At 38.0% G+C, this 19,005-nt stretch overlaps 1 long non-coding RNA gene across 1 annotated transcript in view; it reads left to right on the top strand.

Moving 5' to 3' along the window:
- The window catches only part of LOC138853765 (uncharacterized), a 20,966-nt gene extending 1,961 nt beyond the window's left edge, over nucleotides 1-19,005 (top strand). Inside the window, exons 2-3 of the long non-coding RNA XR_011392916.1 lie at nucleotides 10,808-10,842; nucleotides 18,649-19,005. This is a non-coding gene — a long non-coding RNA (uncharacterized lncRNA). The remainder of the gene's footprint in view (nucleotides 1-10,807; nucleotides 10,843-18,648) is intronic.

Genomic DNA, 19,005 nt, shown 5'->3' with positions numbered 1-19,005 from the left:
AATCAACTACCTCATTTTGTGATTTTACTAGTAAGCATAAGTCACCTAATGTAATTTTCTTATTTACTATTGTTTGCTTAAACATTAGCTGAATTGATACTTTCTCTGTCCATATTACTACCTCATTTTTTTTAAATACTATCAATTGATATTACTTACTAAAATTAATAATTATCATTTTTACTATAATTTCAATTTACTCTTAACATTTTTGACATTTAATAACCATTACTTGTCTAATTACCTTTACCTGTTTTAATACCACATTTACTATCTTAGAGTACTCTTAATTACCTTGTACTGCCATATAACCTCTAGTATAACTACCAGTGCAATATTGAATGAAATAAACATTACTTTTTCACTTTTTTGTAATCATTATTACATACTAAAATTTAATTAAACACCATATTTACTGCCAGTCAATTTTACTTTTTGTACATTAAACATTATTTTATACTTCCCATAACATTTTTTCAAGTTTGTATATTCAACTCCAACCTTTATGTTATCCTTTGTACCTGTGTACCTGTCTACCATCTTACTATCATATAATAACCAAGACATTACCGTTGTTATTTTTTACTATTATTCTTTTGGTACTTTAATTGTGAATTATATTTTGTCAATTTAAATCTAGTTATACTCCTGATCTTGTCAACAACCTATACCAGACTCTAGTGCAATTGCAAGTACCATTTCAATTTGTATTTTTATATTATAAGTTTATATTATAATTCTTACTCTAAGATTGTTTTCATATCTTAGTGACTATATTGTGTATGCAATTAGTGTATATTTCAATTATATTATTGTTCAAGGCCCTTAACTATCTTTTGCTAACTAGTACCAACTACCTCATATATTTTTTTTCTACTTTTTTTATTCTTTTGCTACCTTAACTTGTATATTTTATCTTGTCAACTTAAATCTAGTTATACTCTAATTCTTGTAAACAACTTATATAACACCTTAGTGCAATTACAATTGAGAGTCTTGTGCCTTTTTTATATTATTAGATTATACTCAGTTGTACTATAGTCAATACCAAATTCGTTATATTAGACCATATTGCAATTAATAGTGAGAGACTGGTGCTATTTTTAATTTGTATTTTTATATTATTAGATTAAATCTAGTTGTACTATAGCTCATTCTAGCTCAAAACATAAACTCCACAAAAGTCATTATATTAGACCTTAGTGCAATTATTTGATTACCACTTTATTGTTCACCACAACTAATATTAGTCCCTTTTATATTATAATTTTATATTATAATTCTAACTTTAAAGAATTACCTTTAAAGTACTACCTACTATCATATTCCCAAGCTCCATTATTTGATCATCACTTTATATGTTCACCACAAATTATTTTAGTCCCTAAGACGGGCTGGAGTTTTGAGACTCTATGACCGCGGGTTCAATCCCGGCCGGGGGTATGGTTTATTTTAGTCCCTTTTATATTGTCTCCTTTATTTTAGCTTTAAAAAACTACCTTAGCTCATTATTTTTACATTTGTTAAATAATTCAGGTGCTATTTTTTTAGCTTTAGAATATTTACTTTGTTTTATACTTAATTCTAACTATAGATTCACTACAAATCTTATGATTACAAGCATTGATCCTGATACCAACCTCTTATTTAATGACTTAAATGATTCAAACAGTTACTGTAATTACTACATAGCAGAACAATCAAAGGCACTTCTCAGAGCCAACAACAACATAACTATCTTTAACTACAATATCAGATCTTTAAGCAAGCATTACGATGACCTCCTAGCATTACTAAATTCCTTGCATGCCAATATGTCCATCATCACACTAACTGAAACCTGGCTAAAGCCTGATACTACAGATGTCTATACCATTCCTGGTTACACAGCCATACACAACTGTAGGCCAGACCAACAAGGGGGTGGCACAGCTATATACGTACTACTCAGACCAACTAGAATGTATCACTAATACTTGCACAAGGGATGAACATGGGGAATATATAATAGCTAAATTCAAATCCAAATACCTACAAAAACCTCTCACAGTGATAAACATCTACAGAGTTCCACAATCAAACATTAGCCAATTTAGTCAAAACCTAGGAAGTATGATAACTGATGCACGCATGAACAAAGATCACTTACTACTCTCAGGTGACTTCAATATAAATCTCCTGCAAGACCAGGACCCACACGTACTTTCCTATATCCTTCCTGAATCTGAATTTTTCCAACTTAAAACCATTGCTGCGAGTCCTGTCTTGGCTAGATATTTTCAGCACACTATTTACATCCCCTTTATTTATTCCTGTCTTCCATTTATACACCTCAATCATATCCCCCCTAATTCTACGTCTTTCTAGAGAGTGCAGTTTCAGGGATAGACTAAGGGCCCTGAAACTGCACTCTCTAGAAAGACATAGAATTAGGGGGGATATGATTGAGGTGTATAAATGGAAGACAGGAATAAATAAAGGGGATGTAAATATTGTGCTGAAAATATCTAGCCAAGACAGGACTCGCAGCAATGGTTTTAAGTTGGAAAAATTCAGATTCAGGAAGGATATAGGAAAGTACTGGTTTGGTAATAGAGTTGTGGATGAGTGGAACAAACTCCCAAGTACCGTTATAGAGGCCAGAACGTTGTGTAGCTTTAAAAATAGGTTGGATAAATACATGAGTAGATGTGGGTGGGTATGAGTTAGACCTGATAGCTTGTGCTACCAGGTCGGTTGCCGTGTTCCTCCCTTAAGTCAATGTGACCTGACCTGACTAGGTTGGGTGCATTGGCTTAAGCCGGTAGGAGACTTGGACCTGCCTCGCATGGGCCAGTAGGCCTTCTGCAGTGTTCCTTCGTTCTTATGTTCTTATGTTCTTATGTAACTGAATTCACAAACACAATGAGTAACTGCATGTTGCTACCAACAGTAACAAAACCTACAAGAGTTACTGAGACTAGTGTTTCCCTACTTGACCACATCTGGACCAACACCATATCCCCTTTAAAATCAGGCATAATTACAGATAATACGACAGACCACTACCCTACTTTCCTCATAACAACTCTTGGTAAAATACCCCAGGACACTACTAAAGTCACCTTCAGACTTCACAATGAGGCAGCCATTAATAACTTCACAACAGCAGTAACAAACATTGACTGGCACACTGAGCTAGAAATCTATACAGATATTGATGAATGTTTTAATAATTTTCTAAAAAAGACCCAATACCTCTATAACAAGCACTGCCCTAAAAAACTAAACAAATGACAGCTAAGAGACTGAACAGTCTCTGGCTAACACCCAGCATTCTCAAATCCATAAATACAAAACACCGATATGAAAAACAGTACAGAATGGGTCACATAACCAAAGACCAAACAAAACGTTACTCGTCAATCCTAACCAGCCTGATAAGAAGGGCAAAAAAATTGTATTATGAGAACAGATTATCCAACTTACGAGGTTATATAAAAAAGACCTGGAAGACCCTATCACAAATTCTGGGAACAAATAAGATACAGTATCACGAAATAGCGAAATAAAATTAGCAAAATCAGATGAACCCCAACTCCCACCAACAGAAACAGCAAACAGACTCAATGATTTCTTCTCCACTATAGGACAAAACCTTGCCAATAAAATCCCAAGCTCAGATACCCCACCAAATGACTACCTCACTGGCAACTACCCGAACATACTGTTCCTAGCTCCGACTAACCCATACGAAGTCTCCCTTATTATCAACGCACTAAAAAACAAGGCAGGAGATTTAAATACCTTACCACCCTTTATATACAAAAAAGTGTCACAAGTACTATCACCAATCATTGCAACACTCTTTAACAAATCCATTGAATCCTCCACCTTCCCTACAGCTCTCAAAATAGCAAGGGTCACCCCGATCCATAAAGGAGGAGACCAAACTGAGTTGAATAACTATAGGCCAATATCCAATTTACACCCTCTCTCAAAAATCTTCGAAAAATTAATTCATAACGAATCTACTCCTACCTCATCTCCCAAAACATTCTCAACCCCTGCCAATTTGGATTCAGGCCTAATAAAAATACTAATGATGCTATTATACACATGCTAGAACATATATACACTGCAATAGAGAAAAAAGAAGTCCCACTGGGGATCTTCATTGACTTACGTAAAGCTTTTGATACAGTTGACCATGACTTGCTCTACGTAAAATTCTCACACTATGGTATTAGAGGGCACTCCCTCAACTACCTCAAGTCATACCTCAGCAACAGAAGCCAATATGTGTACGCAAATGGGGCAAGCTCTTCCGCTCAACCAATTACAGTTGGTGTCCCACAGGGAAGTGTCCTTGGCCCTCTTCTCTTTCTCCTATACATAAATGACCTACCAAATGCTTCGCAATTACTCAAACCCACACTTTTTGCAGATGACACTACATACGTCTTCTCTCACCCGAGCCCAGTCACGTTAGCCAATACTGTAAACACCGAATTACAGAAAATATCTACCTGGATGAGGACTAACAAACTCACACTAAACATTGACAAAACCTACTTCATTCAGTTTGGTAACAGAGCTACAGATGTACCTCATAACATAACGATAAACAGATCACCTATCACAAAGCTAACAGAGGGAAAATTCTTAGGAATCCACCTTGATAATAGATTCAAATTTCATACACATATACAACAAATTTCTAAGAAAATTTCCAAGACTGTAGGCATACTATCGAAGATACGGTACTATGTTCCACAGTCAGCCCTCCTGGCCCTTTATCACTCTCTTATTTACCCCTATCTCACCTATGGAATTTGTGCATGGGGCTCAACAACAATTAACCATCTCAGACCACTAATTACCCAACAAAAGGCTGCAGTTAGAATAACAAATTCTCACTACAGGCAGCACACTCCACCAATATTCAAAACACTCAACCTACTCACCATACAAAACATCCATACTTATTACTGCACCTATTACATACATAGAACACTTAACTCTGATATTAACCCTCCCCTCAAACATCTCCTTGCCAATCTCAACAGAACACATGACCATAACACAAGGCACAGATCACTCTTTGATGTTCCTCGTGTCCATCTCACGCTATGCAAAAACTCGATGCACATAAAAGGCCCTAAAATCTGGAATTCATTACCTGTAAATATAAAAGAAACACTACCTGTTTATAAATTCAAGTCTCTTCTCAAAGATCACTTACTCACTCAAAGCCAAATAAATACTGAATAACTGAACCTTAGAAATTGTATATCCTAAATGTTACTCACGATTATATCACACAAATGTTAAACCTAGGACCCAATCTAACTTATTATTTTTTTAAATACACTACCTAACAGAATACTCCATTCGACTGAATGTACAGCAATGCATGCAACCATATGACCTGTCTTTGTAATACTCATTTGTGCTTTATAGTTATCTGTTTACAATAATGTTTTATAACTTATTTCATCATTGCTTAGTTAATCTTAAGTTAATTTTAAGCCAGCCCGTAATGCTATGCATATAAGTGGCTTTGGCATGCTGCTCTTACCTGTATTTTTTTGTACCTCTGTATGTATGCTAAAATTACTAAATAAATAAATAAATAAATAAATAAATAAATAAAACATGATACATAGGAGTACAAGGAAATACAGTGGTTAAGTGTAACTTTGGCAGCCAAGCCACGGGGTCGAGGAGTCCTAGGTAATTAAGTTTATTTAGGTATTAGTACACATATATACAATTAGTACACATATATACAAGCAGGTAGTAGGTTGGTAGACAGCAACCACCCAGGGAAGTACTACCGTCCTGCCAGATGACTGTGAAACAGAAACCTGTAACTGTTTTGCATGATGGTAGGATTGCTGGTTTCTTTTTCTGTCTCATAAACATGCTAGATAACAGGGATATCTTGCTACTCCTACTTACACTTTGGTCACACTTCACAGACACGTACATGAATATATATATACATACATCTAGGTTTTTCTCCTTTTTCTAAATAGCTCTTGTTCCTCTTTATTTCTTCTATTGTCCATGGGGAAGTGGAAAAGAATCTTTCCTCCGTAAGCCATGCGTGTCGTATGAGGCGACTAAAATGCCGGGAGCAATGGGCTAGTAACCCCTTCTCCTGTAGACATTTACTAAAAAAGAGAAGAAGAAAAACTTTATAAAACTGGGATGCTTGAATGTGCGTGGATGTAGTGCGGATGACAAGAAACAGATGATTGCTGTTGTTATGAATGAAAAGAAGTTGGATGTCCTGGCCCTAAGCGAAACAAAGCTGAAGGGGGTAGGAGAGTTTCAGTGGGGGGAAATAAGTGGGATTAAATCTGGAGTATCTGAGAGAGTTAGAGCAAAGGAAGGGGTAGCAGTAATGTTAAATGATCAGTTATGGAAGGAGAAAAGAGAATATGAATGTGTAAATTCAAGAATTATGTGGATTAAAGTAAAGGTTGGATGCGAGAAGTGGGTCATAATAAGCGTGTATGCACCTGGAGAAGAGAGGAATGTAGAGGAGAGAGAGATTTTGGGAGATGTTAAGTGAATGTATAGGAGCCTTTGAACCAAGTGAGAGAGTAATTGTGGTAGGGGACCTGAATGCTAAAGTAGGAGAAACTTTTGAGAGGGTGTGGTAGGTAAGTTTGGGGTGCCAGGTGTAAATGATAATGGGAGCCCTTTGATTGAACTTTGTATAGAAAGGGGTTTAGTTATAGGTAATACATATTTTAAGAAAAAGAGGATAAATAAGTATACAAGATATGATGTAGGGCGAAATGACAGTAGTTTGTTGGATTATGTATTGGTAGATAAAAGACTGTTGAGTAGACTTCAGGATGTACATGTTTATAGAGGGGCCACAGATATATCAGATCACTTTCTAGTTGTAGCTACACTGAGAGTAAAAGGTAGATGGGATACAAGGAGAATAGAAGCATCAGGGAAGAGAGGCAGTTAGGGTAAGATATAAACAGCTATTGGAGGATAGATGGGCTAATGAGAGCATAGGCAATGGGGTCGAAGAGGTATGGGGTAGGTTTAAAAATGTAGTGTTAGAGTGTTCAGCAGAAGTTTGTGGTTACAGGAAAGTGGGTGCAGGAGGGAAGAGGAGCGATTGGTGGAATGATGATGTAAAGAGAGTAGTAAGGGAGAAAAAGTTAGCATATGAGAAGTTTTTACAAAGTAGAAGTGATGCAAGGAGGGAAGAGTATATGGAGAAAAAGAGAGAGGTTAAGAGAGTGGTGAAGCAATGTAAAAAGAGAGCAAATGAGAGAGTGGGTGAGATGTTATCAACAAATTTTGTTGAAAATAAGAAAAAGTTTTGGAGTGAGATAACAAGTTAAGAAAGCCTAGAGAACAAATGGATTTGTCAGTTAAAAATAGGAGAGGAGAGTTATTAAATGGAGAGTTAGAGGTATTGGGAAGATGGAGGGAATATTTTGAGGAATTGTTAAATGTTGATGAAGATAGGGAAGCTGTGATTACGTGTATGGGGCAAGGAGGAATAACATCTTGTAGGAGTGAGGAAGAGCCAGTTGTGAGTGTGGGGGAAGTTCGTGAGGCAGTAGGTAAAACGAAAGGGGGTAAGGCAGCCGGGATTGATGGGATAAAGATAGAAATGTTAAAAGCAGGTGGGGATATAGTTTTGGAGTGGTTGGTGCAATTATTTAATAAATGTATGGAAGAGGGTAAGGTACCTAGGGATTGGCAGAGAGCATGCATAGTTCCTTTGTATAAAGGCAAAGGGGATAAAAGAGAGTGCAAAAATTATAGGGGGATATGTCTGTTGAGTATACCTGGTAAAGTGTATGGTAGAGTTATAATTGAAAGAATTAAGAGTAAGACGGAGAATAGGATAGTAGATGAACAAGGAGGCTTTAGGAAAGGTAGGGGGTGTGTGGACCAGGTGTTTACAGTGAAACATATAAGTGAACAGTATTTAGATAAGGCTAAAGAGGTCTTTGTGGTATTTATGGATTTGGAAAAGGCGTATGACAGGGTGGATAGGGGGGCAATGTGGCAGATGTTGCAAGTGTATGGTGTAGGAGGTAGGTTACTGAAAGCAGTGAAGAGTTTTTACAAGGATAGTGAGGCTCAAGTTAGAGTATGTAGGAAAGAGGGAAATTTTTTCCCAGTAAAAGTAGGCCTTAGACAAGGATGTGTGATGTCACCGTGGTTGTTTAATATATTTATAGATGGGGTTGTAAGAGAAGTAAATGCGAGGGTCTTGGCAAGAGGCGTGGAGTTAAAAGATAAAGAATCACACACAAAGTGGGAGTTGTCACAGCTTCTCTTTGCTGATGACACTGTGCTCTTGGGAGATTCTGAAGAGAAGTTGCAGAGATTGGTGGATGAATTTGGTAGGGTGTGCAAAAGAAGAAAATTAAAGGTGAATACAGGAAAGAGTAAGGTTATGAGGATAACAAAAAGATTAGGTGATGAAAGATTGGATATCAGATTGGAGGGAGAGAGTATGGAGGAGGTGAACGTATTCAGATATTTGGGAGTGGACGTGTCAGCGGATGGGTCTATGAAAGATGAGGTGAATCATAGAATTGATGAGGGAAAAAGAGTGAGTGGTGCACTTAGGAGTCTGTGGAGACAAAGAACTTTGTCCTTGGAGGCAAAGAGGGGAATGTATGAGAGTATAGTTTTACCAACGCTCTTATATGGGTGTGAAGCGTGGGTGATGAATGTTGCAGCGAGGAGAAGGCTGGAGGCAGTGGAGATGTCATGTCTGAGGGCAATGTGTGGTGTGAATATAATGCAGAGAATTCGTAGTTTGGAAGTTAGAAGGAGGTGCGGGATTACCAAAACTGTTGTCCAGAGGGCTGAGGAAGGGTTGTTGAGGTGGTTCGGACATGTAGAGAGAATGGAGCGAAACAGAATGACTTCAAGAGTATATCAGTCTGTAGTGGAAGGAAGGCGGGGTAGGGGTCGGCCTAGGAAAGGTTGGAGGGAGGGGGTAAAGGAGGTTTTGTGTGCGAGGGGCTTGGACTTCCAGCAGGCATGCGTGAGCGTGTTTGATAGGAGTGAATGGAGACAAATGGTTTTTAATACTTGACGTGCTGTTGGAGTGTGAGCAAAGTAACATTTATGAAGGGATTCAGGGAAACCGGCAGGCCAGACTTGAGTCCTGGAGAAGGGAACTACATACAGTGCCTGCACTCTGAAGGAGGGGTGTTAATGTTGCAGTTTAAAAACTGTAGTGTAAAGCACCCTTCTGGCAAGACAGTGATGGAGTGAATGATGGTGAAAGTTTTTCTTTTTCGGGCCACCCTGCCTTGGTGGGAATCGGCCAGTGTGATAATAATAAAAATAAATATATACAATTACATAAATTATCATACATAGCAGTATGTGTAGATTACCTAAGTTAACCTGCACATTATTATTATTAAATAATGTACAGTACTTTAGTGTACGTATATATAAATTTAGTGAAAATTGGTTGTTTAACCCTTTGACGGTTTTCGTCGTACTAGTACGTCTTACGCGTAGGGGTTTTTGACGTACTAGTACTCATAAATTCTAGCGGCCTCAAATCTAGTGGGAGAAAGCTGGTAGGCCTTCATATGAAAGAATGGGTCTATGTGGTCAGTGTGCACAGTCTAAAAAAAATCCTGCAGCACACAGTGCATAATAAGAAAAAAAAAACTTTGACCATTTTTTTTTAATAAATCAGCGACTTTGCAGTGTATTTTCGTATGGTATTTATTGTTGTATTCTAGTTTTCTTGGTATCATTTTATAGAATGGAAGACATATTACTGAAATTGAGATGATTTTGACTGGTTTTACAATGAAAGGTGCCTTGAAATTGAGCTCAAAGTAGCAGAAATGTTCGATTTTTACCAAACTTCAAAAGTAAACAAATCGTGCCAAGCGTACAATACACGTCAACTGGTGAGTCTAATATTCTTTCACAAGTGCACCAATAATATTTATACCATTTTTTACACTAATGCAGTAGTCTGCATAACAGTAAATCTTATATTTTTTGTGAGAATAAAAATTCAAAGTGGAAAGCAAAAGAATATAAGAAGGGCCTTGAGACGTGACTAATGACTAGAGGAAATGTCATTTTAGTGCCAGGAATGTCTATCTTGTTTATTCTGGACCCTATTCGGAAATTGGCATCTTTTGAAATTTGTGTGAAATTGGCAAAATTGCTAAATTCTGACCACTGTACTGGATAGTTGAATTTATAAATGGGTGGTTTCTTGCACCCATTCGATAGAAAAAATGGAGTTCTAGCGAAATATTCATGTTTTTTGTCGACTAGTACAGTGAAATTGGCTGAAAATGGGGCTCAAAGTGGGCAAAATCGCCGATGCGTAAACATCGCCGAGACCGCTAACTTTGCGAGAGCATAATTCCGTAAGTTTTCTATCAAATTTCAAACTTTTGGTGTCGTTATGATCGGGAAAAGATTCTCTATCTTTTCATAAGAGAAAATAATTTTTTTTTTTTTAAATTTGGCCGACCCTGAGAACGAGTTTCGGAGAGGGCCTGTCGACCCTCAAAGGGTTAAGAAAAACAACTGCTGAAGTAAACTTACTTAGTCTCTTTGTTATTAAGGGAAATGTGATAATTTCCCCAATGGAAATAAGTCACTTTGACTGTTTTGGGTTATCCTAGGTTCTCTACACATATGCTGCTATGTATGATAATTTATGTAACTGTATTTGTGTATACCTAAATAAACTTACTTATACTTACTAGAACATCAATGAGATTGACGATACAAAAAAAATTATGTTCGTGTTCTTAATTTCGATTTGTTTCGGTAGTGGTACTGAGCAGTAGTTCTCCAGCAGTGATGAAGGTACGTGTGCGGGTCAGATATTTTCAGTTTTAATAATAATGTAATTAATTACATCTTTATTTCTGCAAGTACAAGGTATACAGTCCTAGCTGACATCAGTGACATACTACTACGTATATAGAAAGCCTCTTGTTATGCTGAGCATTTCGGGCAAATTAGGTCAGTTTTGTCCCAGGATGAGATGAGACCCACACCAGTCCACTAACACCCAGGTATCCATTTAACTGATGGGTGAACATAAACAACCGGTGTAAAGAAACATGCACAGTGATTCTACCCTCGCCGGGAATCGAACCCGGACACTCGCCGTGTGAAGCGAGAGTTTAAGCCACCAGGCCATGGTTCTGTATACTTAAATGCATTCTTTCTTCATATATCGTATGATAAAGCTTGAAGAATGAATATAGAGTGTAATACTACTGCATATAGACCACTTAAGTAAGTTTATTCAGGTGTACACAAATACAATTATACATAGATTATAATTATAAATAGCACCATGTGTAGAGAACCTAGGATAACCCAAAAAAGTCAGTGATTTGCTTGTATTTCTATTAGGGTTCTTTTAATACCTTATTATTATACTATGAAGGAGATAATAACCTATTCTACAGTAAAGGAGATATACTAGGAATAAGGTAAAAAGAGTTATTTACAATTACATGTGTGTTACCTAAAAAAATAATCATTCTCCTCCCTTTCTGTCGCTACATTCATTAGGTACCTTTTGGTTCTCTTTTTGAACTGGTTCATGCTATGACTGGCTTTGACATGTGCAGGCAGTCTGTTCCATTCCTTTATTGCTGTACAATAAAATGTGTTTGAAGCCTGGCCACTGACTGTGGGTACTACAAAATTGTGCTCTCTCCCCCTAATAGGTTTAGAGCTCCCCCATGATTATAATAATAATAATTATCTCCCCCTAGTATTATGATTGCTTTGACATAATTGGCAGCAAGATATTCTGGACACTGTTCATGAGCAATTTTATAAACTTGATTTAACTTCAAATTGTTTTACTCTGTCTTCAACATTCAGCATATCCAGGTGTTGTAATTCATCCTGGCCTTATCTGACATTTTTTCTGTAGGGTTATCCTAGGTAATTTACACTATATAAGATAGTTGTACTTGTGTGTACCTGTGACTTAATAAACTTAATTGAACTGTATATATCATTGCTTAGTTAATCTTAAGTTAATTTTAAGCTTGCCCATAATGCTCTGCATACAAGGGGCTTTTGGCATGTGCACCCAGTCACTATATTTCTTTGTACAACTATGTATCATGTCCAAATAAAAAATAAATAAATAAATAATCCTATGGGTTTAGCACTTCCCCCTTGATTATAATAATAACTTATTTGAAGTTGGTGAAGGGCTCTTGACTTGCTCTGCTCTTCCTTGGATTGAACCAGAATGCCTTCTATTACCCAGGTGCTGTCTAACCCCTATGGGTTTAGTGCTCCCCTCCTAAATATAAAACTGTCTATAAAAATTAAAATATAATTTTGTTTTATTGGGTTTTCTGGGAACTGGGGGGGGGGAATTAAATTTTTTTTTTTATCCATGGTTAAATTATCTTAATTCATTACTCTTGTATACATACCTACACAGTACTGCACATATAGAACAGCCCAATATAAATAAGTCACTGATTTTTTTAGGGGTTACCCTAGGTAATTTCACGTATGTTACTAGGTATGATAATTGTACTTATGTGTATCATCTGTACCTTAATAAACTTACTTAGTAGTGTAATAATAAAAAACAAAAATAAACGTGTCAGTCTCTTGTACAGCCTTCATTCTTTGTTGGTAAACTCTATCTCGACCACATTCGAAAGACCCCCAGTCTAAACAGTCAACCAATGTAATGAGAGTAGAAATACTATATATACTGCATCTGACAGTAGCAAACCTGACTTGTACCATAGTCACAACAGATGTCTCACAACCCCAAGCACAGGCAGTCTGGGACTTGACTTGATGTGGTGCTTAGTAACTACCCTTCATGGGATAAGATGTGTCTTCCATTCCCCAGGTACTGTATCTTTCAGGTGATGCAGCTTCCTCATTAATATAATGTTTCTCATAGAAGTTTCAATCTTGAATGGGGGTACTTGGAGTTTCTATACAAAATCTTTAAATTTAAATTTAGTACAGGCATACCTCGTTTATATGGCACTTGCTTTTGAGTGCTTTGCTAATATGGCAGTTTTCAATTATATTCATGTTCGTTGTTTCAGTGCTTGTCTTACTTTTAAAATGGTTTTTAGAAATTTTCATAATTTTTTCTGTATTTTTTTACTTTTGCATCATTTTTGAGGCCTAGTGCTATTGTACACTTAATAAATGATAGTGTAAACACATTTCTAGGATTTTATATGAACTTGCAAGTGAAAAAAAATGATTTAGTTTAAGGCGATATTCTCTTTACGATGGCACTCTGGAACCTAACCCACCGTATTAGCGAGGTATGCCAATAGTAAACTGGTGGAGCCAAGTAAAATTATAGCACTTACGATTACATTTTGGTTTGACTTGGACCATTAACTAGTCACAGTTAGTAGTCTAATTCTGACTGTAACGTTGTCATGTTTCATTCTTGTACATATGCTGGTTATTTGCATATTAATCCATTCATGGTATTGTGCCTTTTTATTCTCAGAAAAATTGTTACTGTACTCGAGTTCTATTTGTTATACTTTTGACTTTTCAGTGTGAATTTATATTTAATTATTGTACTGATGTAATGAATATGGTGATTCAGCACATCCATTCAGAAATTGTTGGTATGAGATGCGTCCACCCGCCTGCGACGCCGCTTCCTCACGTGTATCACACTCAGTCTGTCTCTCTCTCTTGTTGAATTAGGAATATGTACTCCGTGTGTTCATCCATTGTATTTTGTGCTTCCATATTGTCTGTCTCTCTCTCTTGTTGAATTAGGAATATGTACTCCGTGTGTTCATCCATTGTATTTTGTGCTTCCATATTGTTTTTGTGCTTGTTTATCATTTATCGACTGTGAAAAGCCACCATGGGACAAAGAAAGTTCAGAGTGCCATCCCTTTGGTAAAGAAGATGAGAAGCATGATAGAATTCAAGAAAGAAGTTACAGCAAAATATGAAAGTGGCGTACGTGTGGCGGAACTCGCCAGGATGTATGGGAAATTGACATCAACAGTCAGTTCCATCCTGTTGAAGAAAGCAGAAATCAAGGAAGCTGATGTTGCAAAAGGGGTAAATTTGCTAACGAAACAGAGGTCACAAACACTCGAGAATGTGGAATTGTTGTTGGTGTGGATCAATGAGAAACAATTAATAAGAGATAGTGTTTTGTAGGGGATAATTTGTGAGAAGGCAAGGCAGTTGCGTGCGGATCTCATAAAGAAAATACTGGGAACGAGTGCTGCTGTTAATGAATTTAAGGCCAAAAAAGGCTGGTTCAACAAATTCAAGAAGCGAAGTGGCATACAGTGTGGTAAGGCATGGCGAGGCTGCAAGTTCTGACGAACATGCTGCCGAAGCATTCGGTGATGAATTCAAGGGGTACGTAGAGGCTGAAGGATTCCTCCCCCAACAAGTGTTCAGTTGTGATGAAGCAGGCCTCTTTTGGAAGAAAATACCAAAGAGGACCTACATCATGCAGAGGAAAAAGGCACTGCCAGGACACAAGCCTATGAAGGATAGCCTAACTCTTTTGATCTGTGGTAACGCTAGTGGGGATTTCAAAGTGAAGCCTTTACTCGTTTATCACTGAAAATCCCCAAGTGTTCAAGAAAAACAATGTCATGAAGAGTAAATTATGTGTGATGTGGAAGGCTAACAATAAGGCATGGGTCATGAGGCTAATTTTCATTCAGTGGGTCAATGAAGTGTTTGGCTCGAGTGTGAAGAAATACATACCTCCTGGAAAATAATGTTCTGCTTAAGTGCCTCCTGGTAATGGACAGTGCTCCTGCTCATCCTCCAGACTTGGAAGACCTTTTGTTTGAGGAGTGTAATTTCATCAGAGTGAAGTCTTGCCCGTAATACCACTCCTCTTATCCAGCCCATGGACCAGCAGGTCATTTCAAACTTCAGAAAACTGAACACCAAAGCAATGTTTCAAAGGTGCTTTGAAGTGACCTCAGGCACTGTATTGACCCTAAGAGAGTTCTGAAGGAATCACTTCAGTATCCTCAATTGCATAAGCCTTATAGATAAGGCTTGGCAGGGAGTGACTTCCAGGACTTCGAACTCCGCTTGGAGAAAATTGAGGCCAGAATGTGTCCAAGAGAAGGATTTTGAAGGGTTTAGGCTGACCCTGATGACCCTACACCTGTTATGGAATCTATTGTGGTGCAACTTAACATTAAGATCAACAACACTCTAATTGCCAGACATAATGAGGGCAAATTCCTTGGCCTATACCTCAACAACAACCTAAATTTTAGCACCCATATCCAACACATAACAAAAAAAAGTATCCAAAACGGTGGGGATCCTTTCCAAGATACGATACTACGTACCGCAAACTGCCCTTCTCACACTATACCATTCACTTATATATCCATACCTCACCTATGCTATCTGTGCTTGGGGTTCAACTGCAGCAACACACCTAAAGCCAATAATAACCCAACAAAAAGCCGCAGTAAGAATAATCACTAAATCCCATCCCTGGAACCCCCCCCCCCCCCCACTCTTCATGGATCTAAACTTACTCCCTGTTCAGAACATCCACACTTACTACTGTGCAATCTATATCTACAGGACCTTAACTTCCACTCCCATTCTCATGCCACCGCTGTGTACACAGATGGCTCTAAGTCTTCAGACGGCGTCGGATTCGCAGCAGTGTTTCCGGACAGCGTCATGCGGGGGCATTTACTATCTTCAGCTAGCATTTTTACTGCTGAACTGTATGCCATTCTTGCAGCACTTATTCGTATCGCATCTATGCATGTGTCATCATTTGTAGTAGTCTCAGACTCCCTTAGTGCTCTACAGGCTATACGTAAATTTGATACATCTCATCCCCTAGTTCTCCGTATCCAACTTTGGCTACGCCGTATCTCTACCAAACATAAAGATATTGTTTTTTGTTGGGTCCCTGGTCATGTCGACGTACAGGGCAATGAACAGGCAGACATTGCTGCGCGGTCAGCAGTACATGACCTACCGATTTCCTATTGAGGTGTTCCATTTCTGGACTATTTTGCTGCAATAGCTACCCACCTTCGCACCCGTTGGTAACAACGTTGGTCAACTCTGCTCGGTAACAAACTTCATTCTATTAAACCGAGCATAGGTTACTGGCCGTCTTCTTGTCATCAGTGCCGAGGTTGGGAGACCACTCTCTCCCGCCTTCGCATTGGCCACACTCGTCTTACTCATGGGTATCTCATGGAGAGGCACCCTGTTCCTCTCTGTGAGCAGTGTCAAGTTCCAGTATCGATTAGCCACATTCTGTTAGACTGCCCTCTCTATCAACGAGCACGCAGAATTTACCTCCAACGCCGTCTTCGTTCTACTACTCTCTCTTTACCTTCCCTTCTTGCTGATGGACCCTCCTTTAATCCTGACTCTCATTGACTTCTTGACAACGACTGATTTACTCCACAAACTCTGATGATACTTTTCGCACTCCCCTCAGCCCTTTCTAGTTCAGTCTCTTGCTGCCCTTTACCCTTTCACCATCCACTACCCCGCTGTTATCCGTAACCTATTACTCATCCATCTCCCTTTTACCACCTGATGCCCTCGCTTCCTTCCTGCCCTGCAGCGCTGTATAGTCCTTGTGGCTTAGCGCTTCTTTTTGATTATAATAATAATAATACAGGACCTTAAATTCCAATATTAACCTTGACCTAAAACTCTTTCCTGATAGTTGTGACAGGATCCACAGGCATAACACCAGACACAAACATCTCTATGACATTCCCCGTGTTCGACTAAACCTTTACAAAAATTCAATTTCAAAGGACCTAAAATCTGGAACACCCTACCTGAAAACTCTAGAACTGCAGACACATTTATCACTTTCAAAACTACAGTTAGAAAACATCTTATCTCCCTGATCCACCCCGACAACTAACTACATGATAACCACCTGGTGGTTCAAAATTACACTCACTCACCCACTGACTATAAACCCAGAAATGCTAATCTTAATCTTAAAATAATAAATCCTAACTAGTCATAAGTTTGCCTATGATACTCAAATATAGACACCTTGTATTGTGCCAAAACAAAAGCATTCACATTGCTAAACTCACAAATTATGATGTAGTCACTTAGCCTTAATACTATGATCTGTAAGGATTTAATGTTAATAATTAATTTAAGTCTGCTCGAAATGCCTAGCCATGTTAGGTGTCCTAGTGGCCCCCTCTGTAATTAGTATTTTATAACATGTAAACCACAAAATACCCAAAACCTGTAAACCCCACATTGTAACTATTATAGAGAATAAACTTGAATTGAATTGGATGTGAGTGGCAAGGATGTGGAAGAGTTGGTGAAGAACCACAGGGAAGAGCTAACCACTGAAGAGCTTCAAGGCTTTCAACTGGAACAGCAACAGATTGCAACTGAGGATGTCATTTCAGAGGAGAAATGGGGGGGGGGATGTACCTTCTTCAGCAATTAAGGACATTTGTGCAAAGTGGAGTGAGGTGCAGAGTTTTGATGAGAATTATCACCCTAACAAAACTGTTGCAAGTCGTGTCTGCAACATGTTCAATGACAATGTCTTATCCCACTTTAGGCAAATCTTACACAGACACCAGCAACAGGTCTCTCTGGACAGATTTTTTTGTGCGACAGGGGTCCAGTGACTCTCAAGCTGGTCCTAGTGGCAATAAAAGACAAAGAAAGGAAGTAACCCCAGAGAGGGCTTTGATACTTGAAGTCCTTTTGGAGGGGGATTTCCCTTCCAAACATTACCCTCTCCTCCCTCTCCCCTCCTTGCCTTCTTCGATATGCCAACAAGAGTCTTCAATAAAGGTATGAAATGTTCATTTATCATTATATTTATTCCTCATTGTTTTCTGTATGTACAACTACAGTGGACCCCCGGTTTACGATCAGCTCCCAATGCGACCAATTATGTAAGTGTATTTATGTAAGTGCGTTTGTACGTGTATGTTTGGGGGTCTGAAATGGACTAATCTACTTCACAATATTCCTTATGGGAACAAATTCGTTCAGTACTGGCACCTGAACATACTTCTGGAATGAAATAATATCGTAAACCGGGGATCCACTGTATAGTCATTCTTTTAAAAATGTATGTTAATATTTTTGACTGGAATGGATTAATTAGATTTACATTATTTCTTATGGAAAATATTACTTTGGTTTTTGGCCATTTTGGATTTAGGCCAACCTTCTGGAATGGAGTAATTACGAAAACTGGGGGTCTACTGTATTTGTAAACAAGCACCCAGTACTGTACTCTATTGGTAAATTAGTCATTAATTTTTCAGGTGACCAGAATTAAACAGGATGATAGGTGTAAATTTTCAGATAGTTAAATTTTGCATGCTAAAATTCGTCAGTCATATCCAAATTTAATTTTACCTGGGAAGGAGGGGATTGTAAAATAGTTTATGATTTGTTTATTATATATGAAAGAGTGGGAGGGCAAGAGGTGATCAGATGTCATGCTTGATTGATGGACATATCAGAACAAGAGTGAGCACTGGCATGTTTATTTTTAACCACCATTAAATACACAGCATTGCTCAGACACCTTTTAACCAACATTTGGATATTTTCAGAAATCTGAAGTTTTCATGAACATTATTTTTTCCTCAGGATATGACTTCAGTAGGATGGAGTCTTCATTATTGCTATATCTGACAAGACTTCTAGAATAAAAGCAGGCCTTGCAGAGAAGGATGTATGGTATAAACTGATTTGCTGTGAAGAAATTAGAGGCTAAGTTAAAGGATATCCTTCGTCACCATAAGTTAAGTGATTTTAACTTAGTGTGTAGTATTTGTGTGTTGTGTATTGTTAGTGATAGTATTTTTTTTACTTAGTTTTACTTTAGGTACTGTTGTGTGTGTTGTATTGTGTTTTATTGCCAAGAGTGCTAAGTCACCCTACTTTGAACCATCCTCTCTAAATTGCCAACTCACCTCAACAACCCCTCCTCACAAGTGCAACTAA

The sequence above is a fragment of the Cherax quadricarinatus genome, chromosome 39 (genome assembly GCF_038502225.1).
Source record: "Cherax quadricarinatus isolate ZL_2023a chromosome 39, ASM3850222v1, whole genome shotgun sequence".
NCBI classification, from domain to species: domain Eukaryota; kingdom Metazoa; phylum Arthropoda; class Malacostraca; order Decapoda; family Parastacidae; genus Cherax; species Cherax quadricarinatus.
The sequence above is the reverse complement of the archived record's forward strand: the minus strand, read 5'-3'. Positions and strand labels throughout refer to the sequence as shown.